General features: G+C 37.4%; 1 long non-coding RNA gene across 1 annotated transcript; it reads left to right on the top strand.

The window, feature by feature from the left end:
* Window positions 1-2,071: 2,071 nt before the first annotated feature.
* Window positions 2,072-18,072, top strand: LOC132425461 (uncharacterized). Its single transcript, XR_009519444.1, has 3 exons — window positions 2,072-2,136; window positions 9,897-9,986; window positions 17,942-18,072. It is a non-coding gene; the product is annotated as an uncharacterized lncRNA (long non-coding RNA).
* Window positions 18,073-23,926: the final 5,854 nt, after the last annotated feature.

Below are 23,926 nucleotides of genomic sequence, written 5' to 3'. Positions count from 1 at the left end.
AAAATGCAGATTCCAGGGCCCTGCTCTCAGAGTATGAGTGACGAATGACATGGGCCCCAGGAATCTACAGTTTTATCAAACACCGTTAAGTAATTCTATTTCAGTTCCTGTATCACACTTAAAAAAACATTACTCTATGCTATTGGCCCTTGGTGCACGACCCCAGTCATATCTGTATTTCTGAATACAGTAGTGGGAAAGATAAAATAATGGTCAAGAAAGGCTTCAAGGCAGGAGGAGGGGGGGAGGGGAGGGGAAGGACAAGGAGGGAAGGAGGGAAGGAAGGAAGGAAGGAAGGAAAAATGGAAGAAGGGAAGAAGGAAAGGAAGAAAGAAAGAATGAGGGTCTATATTGGAAAAAAGTGAAACTATATTTTCAGATGAAAGGATAGTATATGTAAACAACACTAAAAAATCTATAGAAAAATATTAGAACAAATAAGTGAACTTAGCAAGGTCACATGACAAAAAGTCAATGTAAAAAAGTTCATTTTATTTCTGTATGTTAGCAATGAATAATTAGAAAATTGAAATTTAAATGAAACATCTACATTCCAAGAAATGAATGTCTGTGTCCAATTCAAGAAATAAATACTATGTACAAAGTTCTCTGCCAAGTGCTGTCAGAAAGAAGCCCAAATATGATTATGGCCCTAAAGAGCTCACAACTAGTATTGGGGAACAAGACAAGAGTACCACACTGAATAAAAGGTTTGGGACCCATAAAAGAAACTAAAATAAGTGTTGATAATTGTCAGTCACCTCTTCAATTTCGAAGATTATTTTTTCTTTGTTTCAAAATTAGTGAAATATTAAAATTATTATTTGAATAGCGTTATGAGAAAAATTTGATAGCTGAGAAAAGGGAAATTTGGACACAGAGGGAAGACTGTGGGGATACACAAAGAAAACACTATGTGGAGATGGAGGACTCGAGTGTTGCATCCACAAACCAAGGAATACCTGCGGCTACCAGAAGCTAGAAGAGAGACGTGGAACAGACTCTTCCCTCGTGCCTTCGGAGGGAGCATGGCCTCACCAGTTTCCTGATGTGGTACTTCTGGCTTCTAGAACGGAGACAATAAAGCTCTGTCGTTTTAAGCCAATACAGGGTGAAAAGGGATCTGGAGGGTCAAACAGCTGCTCTCCAGCACACAGAGATGGCAGGCCAGGGGTGCTGTGGGACTCGTACTAAATCCTCTGCAGTGAGTTTGAGAGAGAGCTTCCTGAAAAGGCCAGGCTAGAGAGATCTCGGACAAAGGGCAGGTACCTGTCCAGCATACCACAACGTGGAGCGACATTCTAGGCAGAAGCAGTAGCAAGTACAGGAAAACAAACATGTGAGAGAGTAGGGTGCCTTCAGGAAACCACAGCAGATCAAGTCATGGAGAATACGGCTCTGTGAGTAAATGACAAGAAAAGAGGTGGAGAGGAAGGCAGGGGTTGATTCACTACCTGCATTGGATGCTCTGTTACCTTAACAAGGATGAGGAGTCCCTGGAGGATTCCAAGTGGGGCCAGGTCCAGTTTTCCAATTGCGTGAGGCAACAGAAAAGAGCTGGGGTAGGAATCTGTGGAAGGATTACAGGTATCCCTGGGTCCCAACTGATGCAACAGTGCACACGGTGCTGTGATCTCTCACCATGCCTAGTAGTTCAGGTAGGAAAAAGCCCAAAAGGCAGATACCTGGAATGATCTGAGATTGGGGTCAGCAGTTGGGGTGGACGGACAAAGGGGCAGAGGAGGTAAGGAGAGACTCATCTAAATAAAAAAAACACAGACCTTAAGCTGAAGGAGGGACAGGATGATAGGAAGGAAGGATTTTTTAGGAAGTTGAATATCAAGGGGACAAATATCTCAGTAAGGTTGAAGAACAGGTTTAGTGAGAAAGAGAGTAAGAGCTGGAAACAGAGGAAGCTGTGTTCAGGAAATAAGATGCTGTACTAGAGGTCACAGTTGTGGAGGTGAAGCACCTTGGAGTCAAGGACTCAGGTGACCACGGTGGAGAGGCTGAAGCAAAGGGAAGGACAGAACTTGTGAAGCTAGGTACTCAGATGTCTCGGATGCATCACATTTCATAGCTGTGGAGGCTGCCCCGAACGACAGTGAGACTCAGTAGGAAAGGGACGTCTGAACGGTAGGTGCCATTTTATTTGATGAATGTGGAGCAGCAATTGGCAGGTCAGCAGATGCCCAAGACCAGCTCCAGTGGGGAGACAGTGGAAAAAGAAAAGGGTGTAGTGAAGGATTTAGAAAAGGCAGTTGAGAGGCTGGAAAATGTCAGCTTCTTTCTAAGTGGATCAGGTGTGCCTAGTCTGTGCATCATCCGAATCTGTCCAAATTCTAAACAGTTCTTCACACTTGAAGTGAAATATTTCTGATTGCTTCGGGGAGAACGCCTCTGGGAAGTGTACGTGAGTCCTTCCCACCTGGGTATGACAGATTTAGGCAGGATGAGAACAGGCAAGTGAGAAAGAACTTCTATGTGTTGCCCGTTCTCTGCAACAGTCCACCTCTTTCAGCCTCTGTTACTCACTTGGAGACCACAGAAACAAAGAGACAAAGGTAAGAAATGTCTACGGAGAGCCTGCTCCAGGTCAGGCATTACATCAGGTTAGCATATTTAATCACATAAGAATCTGCAGCATGGCTTTATCTTCTCCATTTCACAGGGGAAGATATGAAGCTCAGAGAGGGTAAAGGATTTGCCCAGGGTCATGTGACCACGCTGGTATGCACAAACAGGTTGCAAAGCTCAAGCTCTTTCCTGCACTGCTCAGAAAAGGCGTGATATAGGAACTCAGTCACCAATGGCCCCAAGTGACACTTGTTTGTCCCTGCTTCATTCCTATCAGTGCGGGCTTCACACTCCACAGAAGTGTGCTTTTTGGATTCAGTTAATTATTTACAATGCAGTGATATAAACTCAAAGAGCATGTCTTAAAACATTGACTTAAACAAAAGGGTGGCCTTGGGGGTTTTAACTTCCAGTGATATCATTGAGGAGCCCAAGCCACTCCCAAATAATACACTTAAAAAAAAACAAAAAGAAACAGTTGATTTGGTAAATAAATATAGGTTTAAAATAAGTTCCTAGTGCCCACCAGATGGCTGCCCTAAGCCCTTACTGTGAAGAAATTCTGAATCCACTATTAGCCTTAGGAAAAATACTGGAAAGGATTTTCCTGTAATTTCACTAGACTGACCACTTTAAGAGAAGGGCTACTTTTTGTTTTGTGTTTCATTCATATATATCCTTAGCTTTAAGAACAGTGCATTGAACCTAGCAAGTACCCAATTATGTTTGTGGAAAGAATGAATGAGTAAATGAATTAGTGCAGGTCAAAGGGAGCAGGGGTGGAAATGATGAGGAAATGAATCCAAATCATCTCTGATTTGCTTCTACTCCAACCTCTTTTTTAAAGTCTCCTTCCCCACTTCCTCTGTTTATCACTTTCTCCCAACCCATAAAACCCTGGTGCAGCGAGTCAGGACTGTAAGGACACTTGAGTCTGATGACCCTGCAGCCACTGGAAAGGTGGCATGGATACGGATCTCACTTTTTCACCAATCAGTAATAAGTTCCAGACTGCCAAAGCGCCAGAGTGCCCCAGCAATTTTTTCCGCTGTGTCCCTCCATTTATAGTAGTAGGATCACATATTACACAGAAATTAGTAATACGCACAGTCCCACATTCAACATCCTGCACTGCTGAGAAACAAACAGGATCGTACTTTCACCCATTTTCTTCCATAAAGTTCTACCTTCACTTCGATGCAGGTATCTCCCAATTTCACATAAGCAGCCCTGACCACCTTCCTTGGCTCCTATACTGTATTTCATTCATTAATTCACTGCAAACATTTTGAATACCTCCTATTAGCCAAGCTCCTTTCAGTTACTTTCTGAAGCAGCCACTTCAGAGCCCTGTGTCCAGTGTGTCCGAAAATGGACTTTCACTTCTCTCCCTGTCAAACCAGCTCTTCTTCCTGACTTGGCCATTTCTGGTTGTAGAATCATTGTTCTTTCATGTACTTAATTCACTGAAAACTTGGAGCTCATTATCTTTAACTTTTTCCTTCCCACCCAGTCACTCTGTCGAGTCTTAACATACCCTATTTTGCAACTGCTTCACCTACACTCCCACTTTTTCATTTAATTATCACTAAGGTTTGTTAGGTGCTTGTTACCTCTTATCTTTGACTAAGTCTGTTACCTGATTTATTCATCCCCAGCCTCACCCAGTCTCCAATTCAGCCTGCAAAGTACTCCCAAATTAATCTTCTTAAGGAGCATATACTATCATATTCTTGTTCTAGAACCTTCAAGATTTCCCCATTGTCTACTGAATTATTACCCTTTCTTCTGCAACAGAGGCCCGATCTCCCTTCCTCCCTCCCTCTCACTTTCTTCCTCCACATTTATTCCTTCCAAAAAGACAGGATGAAATACTATATAGTCATTAAAAATAACAAAATATTTCTAGATGAACGGGTATTAAAAGTTCTTAAAGATACAGTATATTACCATACATAGGAAAAAATATATATATATAAATTATATATATATATATATATATATATATATTCATGTGTGTTTGTGTGTGCAGAGAGAGAAAAAGATGCAACAAGAAAGAGGTAACAGTGATTTCCTGCCTCTGAAGAAGGCAAAACATGGATGAGACTGGGCACTAAGCGTAGAAAGGGGTATACTGTATTTTCTGAATATTGTATGATGTAAATTAATGACTTAGTGGATACGCATAGTGACCCCCATTTCAAAATGCAAAACAGTACAAAAATTATATTATCCATACTTCTACCACAAGGAATTTATGTTAACTTTTGTCTTTTGTCAAATTTGCTTCCCCACCTTAAACAATAAAACTTTATACCTAAAGTTAAAGCCCTTTTATCAAGCTGCCACTTCCCAGTTCCAGCCTTGTCTTCCCTCTACCCTCTACCCAGAAGCAACCACTACTGTAAATTTGATGTGTATCCTTCCAGCCCATTCCACCCTTTTACATACTTACATAAGCATCCATGACCAATGCATAGCTTGGGACATGCTGTTTAAGTGTGTAAAGCAGTATCTTCCCCTGTGTATAATTCTGCAACTTGCTTTTCCACTCAAAATTATGTTTTGAAAATGATCTATGCTAATATACATAGAGCCATTTCATTTTATAATATTGTTTGTTAACATTGTAACATATATGTATCATATTTTGTTCCTTTTTTCTATTCGTCCTTCCTCTTTCTATTAATGAAAGATTGGTTCTTTCCAGTTTTTTTTGCTATCATGAGCAGTGCTGCAATAAAAATCCTTTGCATGTCTCCTTAGACACTTGTACAAGAGCGGTCCTTATGTCTACAACCAGAAGTGGAACTGCTAATTCTAGTTTCAGTTTCAGAGCCAGCCAAATTGCTGCCCAAGGTTGTGTATCATTTTACATTCTGTGAGCTCTATACAGGTATATTATTTCCCCCACACCTTGACCGACCCTTAATATTGTCAGATTTTAGGGGTTTTTTCCCCAGTTTGATGAGACAAATTTCTTTGCACTATGGCTTTTGATTTGCATTTACTAATGAAGTTGGACAAACTCTCATGTGTTTATTAGTTATTTGGATTTCTTCCTTGTGAATTAGAAGTTTATATTCTCAGGCTTCCCTGGTGGCGCAGTGGTTAAGAATCCGCCTGCCATTGCAGGGGACACGGGTTCAATCCCTGGCTGGGGAAGATCCCACATGCTGTGGAGCAACTAAGCCCGTGAGCCACAACTACTGAGCTTGAGCTCTAGAGCCCGTGAGCCACAACTACTGAGTCTACGTGCCACAGCTACTGAAGCCTGCTCACCTATAGCCCATGCTCGGCAACAAGAGAAGCCACGACAATGAGAAGCCTGCACACCGCAATGAAGAGTAGCCCCCGCTCACCGCTACTAGAGAAAGCCCACGTGCAGCACAACACAGCCAAAAATAAATAAATTAATTAATTAATTTTAAAAAAAGAAGTGCATATTCTTGGTCCATTTTTTTTCAGTTGAGTTTTTTCATCCATTCAACACATATTTAATGCCTGCTATGTGTCAGGCATTATTATTATCCCTAAGGGAATACGTACCCCTGGCCTTCTATTAATTGCAATTTAATTTTACCTTTCTGAATTAAGCATAAGATTCTGCGATCTACTAATGCCATTCATGTACTTTACTAACATGTAAATCCCTTAAATCACTTAGCAACAAATATTTGTTTACCAGTGTATGGCGTACAAAGCAATCTAACGTCTATATTCTCATTTAATTATCATCACAACTATGTTGTGATTCATAATGGACTGTATTATGTCACCCACGCAGTGAACTACTTCTGGATAAAACTGATAACTGAACTGAGGAATTCAGTTGGCAAGGCTGGCAGAGTTCACAGACTTTAAAGCATCATCTTTAAACAAAGACAGTTGTGTATTACACAGCTCAGAGCACCCACACCACTTAATTATTTGAAGATAGACAAAGATGATTCGACATGTATGAGGATTCCTGTGTACTGGTGCTTTCTGGAGTAGAATTCTTTGTGAACGTCCCAAAAGATTGGATAAATGATATACTTGGTATTTATACATTATTTGTTATATTGACACTAATAGGTAAATATGTACTTTTTAAAGACAAATGATGCTCTCTTCTCCATTAGTGCAAAGCTTTTTTAAAGAAGGTACTCTAATCTGCCGACGCAACCAGTAAAATTCAGGCCTCATAAAAAAGTGCAGAACAATATGCAGTAAACTGTAAATAATAGTTACCTCTGGAGGCTAGATCTCTGTATTGTTTGAATTTTATACAATGAACACAAATTAATTTTATAATAAAAGGAAAAATTTTGTTATTTTTCTTCAAAAGAACATTATTTAACAACTTCTAGAAATCTTTGTAATATACTGTTAAGCAGAAAAAGCAGATTGTTAAGCACTATTTATAGCATCATATTGTTTTATTAAAAATTGTGCATATGTGCATGGAAAGGATACACACTTTAATGTTAAACGTTAAGTTTTTAGTGATGGGAATCATCATTTTTGCATTCTTCTTTGTATTCTTCTATATTTTCTCCTAATTTATTTTTTTTTTTATTTTTATTTTTTTTCGGTACGCAGGCCTCTCACTGTTGTGGCCTCTCCCTTTGCGGAGCACAGGCTCCGGATGCGCAGGCTCAGCGGCCATGGCTCACGGGCCCAGCCGCTCCGCGGCATGCGGGATCTTCCCAGACCGGGCCACGAACCCGTGTCCCCTGCATCGGCAGGTGGATTCTCAACCACTGCGCCACCAGGGAAGCTCCCTCCTAATTTATTTTTTAATGAGAAAGAAAAGGTAGTATTTTAAATGGGATTTTGTTTAGTAGCAAAAATAATTAATGTCTGCATTTTTGCTTTAAAATAAAGTTTTCCAGTCCTTGCCCAATCTCAGTATCCAACTGCAGAGCTAAGGTTATTTCTTACATATCTTACAATGCTCCCAGAGCTGTGTAACCATCCAGAACAGGCTTTGCTGGCTCTGCAACAGAGAGGCGGCCAGTGCCTGAAAACAACCATCTCCTGTTTGGCAGACACGTAGGTTCTGGCCCCAGCTCTTCAGCAAAATGCCAGCGTGACCTTGACAGAGATCTTTCTGAGCTTCAGTTTCCTCTTCCGTAAGGTGGAGATGCTAATACCTGCCCTGCCTACTATAATGATTCTCTATGGGGAGCTAACGAAAACTATACACAAAGCAATATTGAAGGCTGTGAAGATTTATACAGATGCAAGTTGATGATGTTGTTATATAACCTCCAAGCTCAGAGAGAGAGAGAGACAACCGTCAACTTTCTTATGGAGACAAAGAGAGCTAACATGCTTAAAATCAGCTTTCTTTAACCCCTCCCTCCTTGAACTATCACTTTGAGAAGTCAAATCTGTCAAAGCAACTATTTAATTATTATCATTTAATTATTATTGTTAGACAATCATAAGCAAACTGTAATTCTCATGAAGACTAAAATAGAACTGACACAATACTGTTGCTATGTGTGCCCGTAGCAAACACAAGGATGGGTCTGGGCTGTTAAGCCAATTGTTATCAACTTACAGAGAAAACACAGCACTTTCTCAGAAAGAACAATTTCACTAAGGAGGTCATTATTATCATAGCCATTATCATCACCTTTACAATCTACAGAAAATTTACAAAGCAGCCATCATTAAGCAAAATCTCAGTTCATCAAAAGGCGATGAACAACACCATCGAATAACCAAATATATGTTCCAGACTCCTTTCTTTAGCCAAAACATTTCACAAGAAAACACGGTGATAGAACAGAGTGATTTAAATGCCAGAAAAAGTAAGCATCATAAGAGCAAAAATTGCTACTCCATTCCTAGTGACCAGAACTAGGAAAATTTTTCAAATAAATTTAAACTATTGATTATAACAATAAAATCATATATATTATAACCCTGGGGCATTGCAAGACCCTACATCATCGAAGAAAGTTTTCTCTAGAATCAATATGTTATACTAATCAAGGGTAAGAATGAAGACTTTCCACAGTGGGTGGAAGCCTTAAAGCATTATCCTTCCCACTTTCCCCACTGAATCAGAAGTATTCTGAATTAGAAAAATTGACCATAAAAATTAATAAATTCTGATTACCTGAAGGTTTCCTTGCCTTTTATGTTACGGTACCTCACTCAAATATTTGTTCCATAATGGAATTTCTCAGGAAATGCATGCTGATAAGAAGTCTTTTGGGAAAGTCTAACTTGGGGTTCCATCTTCCACAAAATCTGTTGTGATTTTACCATCCATTATATGTATGGACCATATTTGAAATCATTCCATTAGCCATAAGCATTTACTTCCTTGTACATACATCTATGTTTGCATATGAATGTCCCACTTTCCCAATTTTTCTCTAAGCTTCCTAAGGGCAGAGAACTTTCTTTTTCTCTTTATATCCCCTGGGACAAAGCAAATACAAACTTTTGATGGAAACAGTAAAGGTCAGTAAACATATAAAAAGACAAATAAATACTTAGAACCCAGCACTGGAAGTCCCCTGGACTCTAATAACACAGAAATTTTGTCAGTCACAATGAGTATTTGAAAGTTAGGATAATTTTTTCCCTGCTTTTCTTACAAATCTATATCTTATGCCCAAAAGAACATGTTAAAAGTGCTGATATTTTTACTTGAAACAATTTGAAGATAACAGAATCCAATCCTTACTTAATTAATATTTTTATGCACCCTCATGCGGGGCTGCTCACAAGTCAGGCTATCTTATATTATTCCTTTGCTACTCTAAAAAGGAAAAAAAAAGGACTGCTCCTTTACTTCCATAATTCTGCTGATGTGTGAGTACGGCACTGCCTGGCTCCCAATCAAATTTATTTTGTCTCTCTTTTTTTTTTTTTTTTTTTTGCGGTACGCGGGCCTCTCACTGTTGTGGCCTCTCCCGTTGCGTTGCGGAGCACAGGCTCCGGACGCGCAGGCCCAGCAGCCATGGCTCACGGGCCCAGCCGCTCCGCGGCATGTGGGATCTTCCCGGACCGGGGCACGAACCCGCGTCCCCTGCATCGGCAGGCGGACTCTCAACCACTGCGCCACCAGGGAAGCCCTATTTTGTCTTTTGATGAGGAAACTGGCCCTTCCATGAATGCTGCCAGCAATAAAGTGACCTGTCCTAACCTATATGTTTGGATTGAGAACTTGAAAATATAGAGTAGCTGTTATAATTATATGGATGTCATTTCTGTGACTTTGAAGTAAGAAGTAGAATAAATTGTATTCTCCATTAAAAAAATAATATTTTTGCTTCTCAATACTTGTTGAGCATGTGCTATGTGTCATGTAGCTTGCTGCAGTGTGAAGGCGAGAAAGAAAAGAGGAAGGATGCAATGCTAAGACAGGATTCCAGCCCTAAAGAAGTTAACAAGAGAACACTGTAAGTAATAAAAATTCAATATGACAATTTTATGTGTTCAAAGCCCAACTCTGTGGAGTTGGAAGATTCATGAAAAGCTTTCCAAAGCAGGGAATATGTAACTGGGTTTTGAAGGATGAGTACTACCTTTGCTAAGGTAGTAGAGGAAATGAGCATTCTTAGCAGAAGAAACAGCATGTGAGGAAGGTAATGGATGAAGAAAAAAGCAAATATTTCTAATGGCTGGGATTAGGATGCCTGGCTGCTTGTGGATTCCCCTCAGCACTCACATAATATGGAGCACTTAACATGAGTGCACCAACCCACTATTTTATCATGATCCAATTATCAGTGTCTTTCCCACCAGACTTGAGAGCAGGAACCAATGAGCTCTGATTTTTGTTTCCAGCCCCTTACATAATGCCTGGCTCCTAAGAAACATCCAAAAATGTTTTGCTTTATTTATTTATTTTATTGCACAAACACTACTCTCAAAAAATAAACATCTACACTCCATCATGATTTTAATGATCACATTTAAGTTACTATTGCTACAACAGTACAATGTGTACATTTATTAGTCCCAGTTGCCTTTCGAATAATTTTATCAAGTTCCCAAGAAAACAATGTGCTTTAAAAAGAGATTTCATTAGATTTATGGATTAATTTGGGGAGAATCAACATACTTAGTATATTAAAATATTTAATCATCTGACAAGTGACGTCTCCTCATTTACTGATGGCTTTTAAAGTCTACTTTGTAAGTAGACTTTGTAAGTCTTTATAATTTTCATTAAATAAGCTATGTACACTTCTAGTTAAATGTATTCGATGTACTTAAATTTTGTATTTATAAATAAGATCTTTTTTATTATATTGTCTAACTAGTTGCTATTAATTTATAGGAGAGCTATTAATTTATATATTTATTTTGTAGCCTATCACCTTATTGAACTTTAGTTTTAATAGTTTTAAATTGATCCATTTGCGTTTTCTAGGTAAACAATAATATATCCACAGGTAATGATAATTTTATCTCTTCAAATTGTATATCTTGTTTCTTTTCTTATCTCATTGTGTTGAGTAGAAGTTACAGAACGCTGTTAAATAATAGATATTATATCCTTCGCTTTTTTCAGTCTCTAGAATTTCTCCTATTTTGCCCACTGATTTCAGATAAATTTTCTTTATTGTGTTAAGGAAGTTTTCTTTTATTACTAATTTGCTATTTTATCAAGAATATACGTTAAACTTCACCAGTTACCTTTCATCAGCTAAAGCTAAATGAATCGTTAAAGTTAAGTTGATTCGTACTTCAGAACGTTTGTAACATTTGAGAACTATTAGGTGTAATTATAAGCACTTGTTCCACACTATAGAGTATCTCTATATTACCATAGTTCAAGATCTTGGCACGGTGGTTGTCTGCTGAGGGAAGGTACATGCTGTTTTTCCTTTAAGGGAATGTAGGAACGTACCAGCTGTTTATTAGCGCCATAGCCAAAACTTAAAATATGACAGCCTAATTCCCACATACTCTTACCTTAGGTGAAAGCCTCTGGCATTATGTGGATTTATCCCTTTGACCTATTGATGGGGACACAGTAGGAAACAAAGTTTCTGTCCAAGACAATCACCGGCACAGAGTAGGTACTAAATAAAATCTTTGTTGAATAAATTAACGAGTAAAATATATTTAAGGTACAGTGGCTTTTTTTTTTTTTTTTTTTTTTTTTGCGGTACGCGGGCCTCTCACTGTTGTGGCCTCTCCCGTTGCGGAGCACAGGCTCCGGACGCGCAGGCTCAGCGGCCATGGCTCACGGGCCCAGCCGGTCCGCGGCATGTGGGATCTTCCCGGACCAGGGCACGAACCCGTGTCCCCTGCATCGGCAGGCGGACTCTCAACCACTGCGCCACCAGGGAAGCCCTACAGTGGCTTTTTGGAGGTAGTTTTTGGACCCCCTTTTAAAATGTCCATAATTTTTAATCGATTTAATTTTTAATTTAAACTTAGACATCTGTTTATGCAGAAAATAATCTATTTCATCCAAACTTTTAAGTTTTCAGCACTATTAAACTTCATAGCTTAAAAAATTACCTCCATGAAAAAGAGAAGGATTTGCAATAGCTGCTTTGCTATTATTTTCAGCTAAAGAGTTATTTGATATTTCTCCCCCCACCATTTTTTTTTTTATTTCTAAGGGGTCAGGTCCTTAATTTAAACTTTGCTTATTAATTTCTAACTTTATTTGACTGTGACCAGAGAACGTAGCCTGTATACTTTTTTGCCTTATTGAGATTATTTTTGTGATCAATATTTATAAATTCTCCAAGAGTAGAGTAAAGAGGGTGCATTCTCTATGGGCTATAAAGTGCAGTCAACAACTATTAGGTTTTTTATTGACAGTTAACACCCTGATGCTTTACCACCACCCCCCATTCTCTTTTGTCTGCCTGCTTCATCTAACAAAGACATGAGTGAATAACGTTTATAGAAAGAATGCTAAGTGGAAGAATGAATATAGTAGAACAAATTGATTCAGGGATATATAAACAGAAAAGGTCAAAAAGTGAAAAGCCAATTATAAGATATGTCTTTATCAGTAGGAACATTCTAAAAGCTTGATTTAATAATGTCTAACCCTCTGATATAGAATAAAATCACAAATATTTAAAATCCTGTAATCCTGCCAACAGGATTACAACAAAGATGATAAAGAGTAGTTTTTGAATGTATAAAAATAAAACTGTCAAGTAATTGATAAGTTTTTAAAAATCTAATTAAAATATACATGCTTATCATGGGGAAATAAAGGAAGGCAAGGTGATCTAAATTCCGGCTCCATCACATAATATGAATATGTTGCCTTGAGGGAGCCATTAAACCTCCTTAGACCACTTATCTCTAAAAGGGGGTGTGCAGGTTGTTATAATAATGCTTATAAAGCACCTAACACTTGAGAAGTTCTTAAGTGTCTCCAATGACTTGCAGCTCATATTTTCAGGAGTTAATTTTTTGTGAAGATTTATATGAATTTGACAGTGTTCTACCTTCAAATATTTTAAAGAGAAAGAAAACCTAGCATATGATACTTCCTTTGGGGAAAGACATCTGCCAAAGGTATTGTTTTGACTTCTAAAAATGAACGTGAAGATAAACAACAAGGACCTACTGTATAGTACAGGGAACTATATTCAATATCTTGTAATAGCCCATAATGGAAAAGAATCTGAAAAAGAATACATATACATATATATATACACACACACATATGTAAATCAACGAAACATTGTAAATCAACTATACTTCAGTTTTTAAAAAATGAACTTGAGACTTGCAGAAAGGTAGTATTTACTATGTTGTGATATTCAGATTAGCAGAACCATATTGCCAGGCCTTATTTATTGTTATTTTTAACTAATATAGCGTCTTTAACTAAAACTGTATTTAGTAGAATATTCATTTATCTGTCAAAAATACAGAGAAATCAATAAAAATACAACCATCAGTTGTAACTAGAAAGCATGTAACATGAAAAACAAAGCAAATGCTGATGCTTTAATAAATCAAAACAGAGGTATAAACATATGTGAAAATACAATTGTAATTACCACTGAGTTCTTACCTTTGGTTGCTTAAGCAATGTATCTGTGTCTTCTAGAAATGCAAGTCAGTGGTGTATCCTAAACAAACAGGGATATAGTGTAAATCTGAACATTGTCAAAATCGAGGTCCTAATTTTTTTAAATAATAAATATGCTGATCTTTTTCCTTTCTTTAAAGATGTACAAACAGCTAGTTTTCTTAATCATTCCCAAGGAAAGAAACAGTTCTGTGGCACTGACAAAGGAGGATTTTCATGAGTCAGTATTGGATTTGCGGATTTATATACAGATGAAAATAACAGCAAATCACTATTATCCTTGGCTACAGCCCAAGCTTATTAATATGTATGAGAGTTAGGGATAAAAGGGGTTTTCTCAGAACTACACCTCTTAGAAAATTTGCAAATAAACTTAACCAAAGGTAATGTTGACTGATGAATTTTATTGAAGTTATATTTTCAATTCACCCAGCGTTACAATCTGGAAAGAATTATCTAGGTTTTTACAAAGTGTGGCTAAATTTTTAAATACAGTGCCATCACAATAAAAACTACTGAAATATAAATAGGGTGCACTTATTTATTCATTGGTCTGTTTATTGTGTGTTTTGTGGAAGAACTGCATGTCTGAAACATATCTGGTCAGAAATAAAATAGGATGAGTCTGAGCTTCCCTGAAAGAATAAGTCATACTTTAGATGTGCAAAAAACATTAAGATATGCCAGTCCGTGTCTAAATGTTATTCTAATGACCTAAAAGTAAATTTCCCTCAGAATTCTTAATGAAATATTTGACAGTGTATATACTCACAAAACTTTTTTTTCTGATTTATTAGCCACCAAACAACCCAGTAACGTTTACTGCCTCAGTTAAATGGCTTCAGATTCCAGTGGGGCTAGTAAGCTCTTAAAAGAGGAGATACCCAAGACGCCTGGCAAAGAAAATTAGCAGAGTACTGAGTAATTTCAGAAAATTGGCTTTTGGTTCCAGAATTTTAAAAATAATATTTTATTTCTAGTTATAAAATAAAGCATGCTTCATAAAATTTGGACAATACAGAAAGGAAGAAAATAAAACATATATTCTTACCATTCTGAGATAATCAATATTAACATTTTGGTTTATACATGTATAAATATAACTGTACCCATATAATTTTTAAATAAAATAATTCTGATTTCATTTATTATCATTTTTATATTACTAAATATCTAAAGCATCCTTTTAAAGACTGCATAATATTCTATCATATTCCATTATTCCATGATTTATTGATTGATTTTCTTGTCATTGGATATTTCCTCTGGTTAATTTCAAAATGAATATTCTTATTCTTAAACTGTTATGTACACCTGTGATTATTTACTATTTTCTTAGAAATGAGATTACTAGGTTAAAGTGTATTATCATTCTTATGACTTTAAATTTGTATTGCCAATATAATTTCCAGAAAATCTGTGTTAACCTGTTCGACTTTATAAAGTTAAATAAGTGTAATTCACTTGTAACTTGTTGACTTCTTTCAATTTTTCACTCATCAATCAATATTTTACCAAATACACTATTTTGACTTTTTTGCAATGTTGTAGTTAAACACAACCCTTTAAGCTGCTAGTGTGTGTGTTTTTGATAAATCAACTTATTGTAAACTTCCTCCAAACTAACCAATGCGGCCACTTGTGTCACAATTTACCTTTATGCTAAAATCTTATTGTGTCAGTCTCATTATATTATGCTCCTCTTTAAGCAGAGTTACATAATCTGCTTAGGTAAATAAGCCACTTGCTCTGAGTAATATTGCTGGACCTTAAACCCATCTCTATGAAATTACTTGTAAATATTTCAAAAAGCACAAAATGGTGATAAATGTTAAAATCACAGGTGTAAAGGAAAATAAGTGATGAATAGACAGACAAAGAGAAATTCTCAAGACAGGAAGGAATTTAATTTTGCTCAATGCTAAATAAATGATTTAAACCCCAAAACTGTGATACAGTATCTGTTTCATTTTACAGAGGAGGAAATGAAGGGTGGGACATGAAGTCATTTACTGAAGGTCACAGTGGCTAGTATAGCGTCAGTTAGCTGTGGTTCACACCCAGATAGGGTTGCCAGATTTAGCAAATAAAAATACAATATAAGTGCGTCCCAAATATTGCACAAGACAAGCTTATACTAAAAACTTATTTGACGTTCGTTTGAAATTCAAATCTAACTGGGTGTTCTGGTTTTTTATCCGGCAACCCTAAACCAAGGTCTATCTAACCCCAGAGCACCACACTGCCTTAGTGATGTGGAAGCTAAGAACATGAAAAATCAGGTCAAGCCACCCATTTTGGCAACATGTCTGTAACAGCAACAGCAAAGAGCACTATACATGAGAAACACTGCTGTTTCTCACCAACTGATTCAATTTCTCATCTATAAGTTGGTCACACCTGTAAACCCTTTAGCACATTACTTGCACATAAGTGCTCAAAACTGATAGTTTTTATTATTACCTTTCATATTATGTCTTTCACATCTAAGAACTTTTCTCCTTGAAATATTTTAAATGCTCCTTAATCACCTAATTGGTATCTATCATTCATGAAAGTACTCAGACCCTCTGTGGACCTCCTTAATATACTGAGTTAGATATTACTTCCTGGAAGTAAGGGTTTTCAGAAAATTATACTTGTTATCTAAAATGAAAGGCCCTTTTGTTCTTTTTTTTTTTTCTGCGGTACGCGGGCCTTTCACTGTTGTGGCCTCTCCCGTTGCGGAGCACAGGCTCCAGATGCGCAGGCTCAGCGGCCATGGCTCACGAGCCCAGGAGCTCCGTGGCACGTGGGATCTTCCCAGAGCAGGGCACGAACCCGTGTCCCTTGCGTCAGCAGGCGGACTCATCAACCACTGCGCCACCCGGAAAGCCCAACCCTTTTGTTCTTAAACTCAATGTTCACTTTACCTCTGCCTCTCTTACACCAACTATGGCCACGTACCTTTCGGTGGAGTGGTTTCTGTGACACCATGCTAGGTTTATAGGAGGAGGTTTTGGAGTCACAGGCCAGGTTTGAACCTCAGCCCCATCGTTCACTAGCTCTGGGACTTGGAGCGTGGTAGTGAACCTCCTGGGCCTCAGTTTCAGTCGCCATGGAATGGACATGATAATATCTTGCAGACTGTTCTGAGGATTAAAATGAGATATAGTAATATGAAGAATTTATTACACTTCCTAAAGCATGGTAAACACTTGAGAAGTGACTATTACCATAATTTTTAAAAGACAAATAGCAGCATTAAGCTTTATTTTACAATAATTAGTTTACTGTCATAAATTTGCATGTTTTCTTTTAAAAGTTGAAAATACATTTTCTTGGAAATTCCCTGGTGGTCCAGTGGTGAAGACTCTGTGCTTTCACTGCCGAGGGCCCGGGTTCGATCCCTGGTTGGGGAACTAAGATCCCACAAGCCACGTGGTGCAGCAAAAAAAAAAAGAAAAAGAAAGAAAATACATTTTGTGGTTAGGAAGTATACTAGCGTTATTTAGAGCAATCTTTTTCTAGTCTCACCTCATACACGAAAGATGTAACTAAAACAAATATACCTAAAGATAAAACAAGATGACAAGATTAGGAACTTGCTCCCACATACAGCTATGGGATATTCATTTCATCATGGATTGCTTGTTATTTGAAACTCTCTTAAATGATTCAATGAATTAAATAAAAGAGTGGAAGCAATAATTCTAATAACCTTTCTTCCTCCTGCCAACTTAACTCCTGGTGACCTCATAAAACTTCATAGAACTGGCCATTATAAACTAGTTCTTCCCCCAATGAATCACACACAACACAAACACTTCACCTCTTTGGAATGACTCATTTATCTCGAATGCACCTTCTCTTACTAGCTCTCACACTTCCTTCATGCACTTTTCCCATTCCAAAACTGTAATTAAGGATGAACTGAATATTTTTGATTGTCGGGATGACACTTATTAGTTGTGTAGTCTTGGAAAAATGATTTAACCTTTCTGAGCCTCAATTTCCTTATCTGTAAAATGGAAATATAAAACCTCCCTCAGTAGGTTTTTGGGAGGCAAAATGGAGCAAAATTATAGCATATGATACAAGAGGACACAATAATGTGCTCTCTCTTCCTTTCACTTTCCTCTAAACTGGAGCTCTTCAGCATATTGCTTAGGCCTTACCTGTATTCAACATGTTGCAACTGAACTTTTGATAGCCAGGTACATGTGGCCATTAAATAACTGACAGGTAAAGAAACAGAGCCATTACTTATACCTTGTTTCTAAATAATTTATTATATAATTCTAGCAGAGTGACCAAATGAAATAATTCATTTCTGTTTTTTTTAAATGTAAGTCTGTGTTTTCTGTGTAGAGTACTTAACAATGTGAAATAATAATCCTTCATAAAGGCATAGAACTCATTCAACGTATAATTCCCAAGCACCGCACTGTGCTGGGCGCTGTTCTAAGGTCTGTGAGCACACGCAAGCCCTTCCTTAAAGATTATACACAGGAGGGAGACAGGCAAAGGAAGAGATGCTTACAACACAGCGTGATTAAGTGCTGAGGAAGCACATACAAGGAGCCCTAAGATTTGGGGAGGAAAGGAGCTGCGCGAGAAAACTTTTGGGGAAAAATTATCTCTTTGCTGAAATTGAAGGTAAGTAGAAATGTTGTTTTATATATACAACACACATATTAGGATATTTTTCTGATTTACCCAAGTTTAAGAGGGTAAGAGTATGTTTAATTTTGTTTTGTTTTCCCCTTCAAAGTATGATTAGCTTGACCCAGTCTATCTATCAATGGATTTCTTTTCCTGGGACCTGCAGTAACCTTGACTGATAGAAAGAACATAGCCACACTGGATTATCTGGTTAGTAGGCTACTTTTAGTCTGGTTCCCAGCCTTGCTTTGTCAGCTCCCTCTAAATCTTTATAATCCTATTTAAACTGCCTCTAACTATAGATGCTCATTTGCATGATATTGATTCTTTTGTATTTTCATTTCAAAAATTGTGTGATTCAAGGGATTCTGGCTCTTGGTCCTAAATTATTAAATATTTGATTGTCTTCCAGCACACCAAGACCTGCAGTCAGAGTGGTCAATGATGTCTCCTCAGCACTTATAACCATAATAATTAAATCTCATGTAAGTCATTGTTTAATGTCTGTCTCCCCTATAAGAACTGTAAACTCCACGAGGGCAGGGACTGTGTCTGTGTTGTTCATTACTGTATCTCCAGTGTCTAGCTCAATGCCATGCATAGTCATTCATTCAACAGATATTCACTGCCAGGCTCCCATCTAAGCACTGAGAAGTCAATAGTAGATGTAACTAAGTTCCTGTCCTTGTGAAATATACATTCTAATGGGGTAGGAAAGACAATAAACAAAGCAGTAAACACAGAAGAAGCCAGATGGTGAGTAGTAATATGATAAAGCAAGGCAGGGTGATAGAGAATGGTGTGGGGATGGGGCAGGACTGTTTTAGATGGGGTAGTCAGGGAAGATCTCATCTAGCAGAGATCTCAAGGTAGGCACAGAGCTGGTCATGCCCAGTCCTGGGGGGAAGATCCTGCCTGGTAAGAAAACATGTGCCAAGACCAAAGACAGGACTGTGCTTCCAGTATTTAAAGAACATCAAGGAGGCCAGGTGGCTAAGTTAGAGGAAGCAAGGGCAGGAGGGGTAGGAGTTAAGGTCTTAGAGGACAGATCACGTGGAGAACAGTTAGGAGGCTATCAGAGCAATTCAGTGAGAGATGGCAGTGGTGCAGACCAGGATGGCAGATGTGGAGGTGATGAGAAGGGGATATACTTTTAAGATAGAGGCAATAAGATTTGCCGATTGATTGGATGTGGGCTGTGAAAGAGTGGAGTCAAGGTTGACTTTAGAGTTTTTTAGACCTAAGCAACTAAAGAAGAGGTTGCAATTTAATGAGATAGGAAGGACACCAAGAAGAACATGATGGGGATAGAGGGACATGGGGGGTTCTGTTTGGAAAATAAGGCATTAGTGCATGTCAGTGCCTCAGTAACACTGAAATGGATGGATGAAAAACTTATGTATTTTCTTGTACCTGTACTTACTTTACTAATCGGGATTCCAGCAAGAGGAAGTGGAGGCTGTATAGTTCTGAGAGCAGCAATATTGATAAAGAGATAAACAGTAGAACTGCCTTCCACTGCCCTTTGAACGCGAAGGTTCTCAAACAAATTCCATTGGCAGAACTTGGGGGTCCAGGACCCCATGATACTGTAACATGATTTGGTATATACAGGAAAATGTGTTCTTTTCTGAGATGATCCATGATTTCCATCAATTTGCCTCCCCCAAATAGCTAATATGTGTCAATATACTAATTTAATATACATTTATTAAGTACCTGTTAACTCTTCTTTGTTTAGTAAACTCAGAGTCCAAAATATGTAAAATGTGCAAGATTGAGAAAACGCTATTGTTCTTATTCAGTTAAGAAAAAAATAATGGGTAGTGTTACATGCCAGGCAGCGGGGTCGGGAGTGTCCATAAGATCACTCACTATGAGAGTCAGTCAGGAATATCAGCTTAGGATGTTAGACACACTTTGGTTCAAATTCCAGCTCTTCCACTTGCTAGCTGTGTTACCTATATGGCAAGTTATAAAACTTCTCTATTTCTTATCATGTGATATCACTTACGGGTGGGATCTGAAAACCTGATACAAATGAATTTATTTACAAAACAGAAATAGAAAATAAACTTCTGGTTACTAGAGGGGAAGCAGGGGAGGGATTAACTAGGAATTTAAGATTAACAGACACACACTACTATGTACAAAAGAGCTAAACAACAAGAATCTACTGTATAACACAAGGAATTATATTCAATATATTATAATAACCTATAATGGAAAAGCATCTGAAAAAGAAGATATATACACACATATATATAAAACAATCGCTTTGCTGTACACCTGAAACATTGTAAATCAACTATACTTCAATTTTCAAAAATGAAAAAAAAAGAACAAAAAAACTCTATTTCTTAGTTAAAAGATCTATCTAAAAACAAGGTCCTACTCTATAGTGCAGGGAACTATATTCAATATCCTGTGATAAACCATAATGGAAGAGAATATTTAAAAAAAAGAATGTCTATATGCGTATAACTGAGTCACTTTGCTGTATAGCAGAGATTGGAGCAACATTGTAAATCAAGTGTACTTCAATAAAAAGTAAACAAAAGCTTTGAAACACACAAATATATACATGTATATTACATTTTATATATATATATATTTACATATATATAAAATATAGTAAACTGTCTTCCAGAAATGCGGTGCTCAATGTATGGCTAGATTTCTGCTAATGAGCAAACTAACTCCTTAATTATAATTTAGCTTCTCAGGTAAATTTGTTTACAGGGAGAAAACACACTAATTACAGATTATAAGCATCCAATCTGTAAAACCAGACCCACTGAATGAATAAATAAAATAGAATTTTAGAACCTACATAGCCACAGTCCTACCCCTAAGAATTGCACATACCAAGTTATCATCTTGCTATTGTAACTGAAATTACAAGACTCTTCATAAATTATTATGCAATTTAAAATAAATAAAATATGTATTATTATGTCTGAATTTAACTGACCTTAAAAACTGACAGAATTTTGATTAATTCTCTTATATATCTAGAAGAAGCTGAGTAATGGAATTTTAGCACCTGACGTTAACAGCTGCTTGGAATATTGAAAAGTTAATAGACTTTGGAGTTAAGCTAATGTAGACTTGCACCCTGGCTCTGCCAATTAGCAACAGTATTGAGGTCTTGGGCCTCTGTTTTTTTCATGGGTATAATGGTAGGGATCCTTTTTATCAGTTTATGGTAATTAGAGATAATCTACATAAAACTCTTCCCAGAGGTCTAGCACAAATCAGGACCTCAACTATGATAACTATTAAGATATTATTTACTGAGAGATAGTTCCTGGAGTTCATTATCAATTAATTAATGATTGACTGTTAGAGTATCAAATTTCTAGTTAAGCAACATAATTAAATACAGAAGGGCTCAGAGGGATTCAGAGCAGGGCAGGAATCTATCACAGAGAGGGGGTTGTGCTCTACTGACAGTAATGCCAAGTTAGATAACACTTCTTTTTTTTTTTTTTTTTTTTTAAATATTTATTTATTTATTTTTGGCTGTGTTGGGTCTTCGTTTCTGCGCGAGGGCTTTCTCCAGTTGCGGCAAGCGGGGGCCACTCTTCATCGCGTTGCGCGGGCCTCTCACTATTGCGGCCTCTCTTGTTGCGGAGCACAGGCTCCAGATGCGCAGGCTCAGTAGTTGTGGCTCACGAGCCCAGTCCCTCCGCGGCACGTGGGATCTTCCCAGACCAGGGCTCAAACCCGCGTCCCCCGCGTTGGCAGGCAGACTCTCAACCACTGCACCACCAGGGAAGCCCTAGATAACACTTCTTAAGTCATCATAGATTTTTTATTAATTTCTATGTGGAGAAACTTTGTACTGTTTGTTTGTCAATACAACTCACAAAATGATGCTTAGGTTCAGAAATAAATCATGAATTTTAAATATCATGTTCGAACATTGCATTAGGCTCCCACAAATCACCTGAACTGTGGACTTAGCTTTTGCTCACGAAAAAGTAGCTTGACTCCAAAATGAGCAAAATATATGAAACAATTGTCTTCAAAATATTGGGCAACAGGCAGTACAGGAGTGTGATACTTGAGAAAGGGTGAAAAAATGAGTTGAACCCTGCTCAGAGGCAATGTATGAACTGTGGCATAAGAAACCAAGCAGAGCCCTACAGTCTTGTTCAGCTGAGGAGTCAGAAATTATCTTGGAGACCAAAGTAGCTAGAATTTGCAGAGCAGAGTACTAGAGAGGAGGAAGCTGTGTAGAGAAAGAGCTCCAAAAGTCTGCGGAGGGGTCTTTTCAAGTCTTTGGTGGAATACTGCACATGCCTAGGCTGGAACCCCATAGCCTGGGCAGTGAAAAACTGCCAGGGAACTAAATGTTAAGAGTCCAGAGTTCACACAGACCGTGGATATAATCAAGTTTCTACCTGTTAGCGTGGAGAGAGTTCACTGAACACCCAAGCATTAATAGAGTACACAGGAAAGCCACACTTTAGTAGTAGTGCTAAACTAGATCTAGAGTAAAGGATATTTTCATCTACCATAACAAATCTTCAAACAAACTTGTAAAGGATCCAGCTAATCTCCAAATAACTCATCTCCCTTTCTCTCTTTTAGGGAGGCAAGAAAAATCCAAAAACTTCACAATGTAACTTTATAATGTTTGGCACTCAGTCAGAAATTACTAGACACAGAAAGAAACAGAAAAATGTGATCTATAAGAAGGAGAAAAGTCATTCAATAGTTGCAGATCTAGAAATGACAGAGATGATGGAATTAGCAAACAAGGACCTTAAAATATGTATCATAAATATGCTCAGGAATTTAAAATAAAATGTACATAATGAATAAACAAATATGAAAGACATGAAAAATAACAAAGGGAACTTTCAGAAGTTAAAATTAGACTATCTGAAATGAAAAATTCATCAGATGTCTATTCAGTGGAATAAAGAATACAGAAGATAGGCTTAGTAAACTTGAAGACATAGCAATAAAAGCTGACCAAACTGAAGCAAGAGATAAAACATCAGAGACTATATTAAATGGCTCAAGATAACTGGTGTCCTAGAAGGAAGGTGGTAAAAACAAACATTTGAAGAACTAATGGCCAACAGTTTTCCAAATTTGATGAAAAGTATAAACCTACATATTCAAGAATCTCAAAGAACCCACACAGAATAAATACAAAGAAAATCACACCAAGTCAAATAAAAGCCCAATTACTGAAAATAAGTGGTAAAAATATATATTTTTAACAGCCAGAGGGGAAAAATAGGTACATTACATACAGTGGGGAAAAAAACAAATGAATAGTCACAGCCTTCTAATAGAAACAATGTAAGCTAGAATACAATGGAACAATATCTTTGAAGTGCTGTAAGAAAAGAAATACTATCAACTTATACTTCTGTACTAAGGAAAAAGAGCTTTCAAAAACAAAGACAAAATAAAGACTTTTTTTTCCCCAGACAAACAAACATGGAGAGAAACTACTGCAAGCAAATCTATACTATAAGAAATGTTAAAGGAACTTTTTGAGTCTTTAATCCAACCACATCAATAATTATAAAATATGTAATCAGACTATAAAGGCTAATTAAAAGCAAAGATTGTCAGTTTGGTTAGAAAAGTAAAATGTAACTATATTTCATTTCAAAGAAATAAGTTTTAACTACAAAGATAAGTTAG

The sequence above is a fragment of the Delphinus delphis genome, chromosome 5, assembly GCF_949987515.2.
Source record: "Delphinus delphis chromosome 5, mDelDel1.2, whole genome shotgun sequence".
NCBI lineage: Eukaryota > Metazoa > Chordata > Mammalia > Artiodactyla > Delphinidae > Delphinus > Delphinus delphis.
This window is presented reverse-complemented; position numbering and strand designations above follow the sequence as displayed.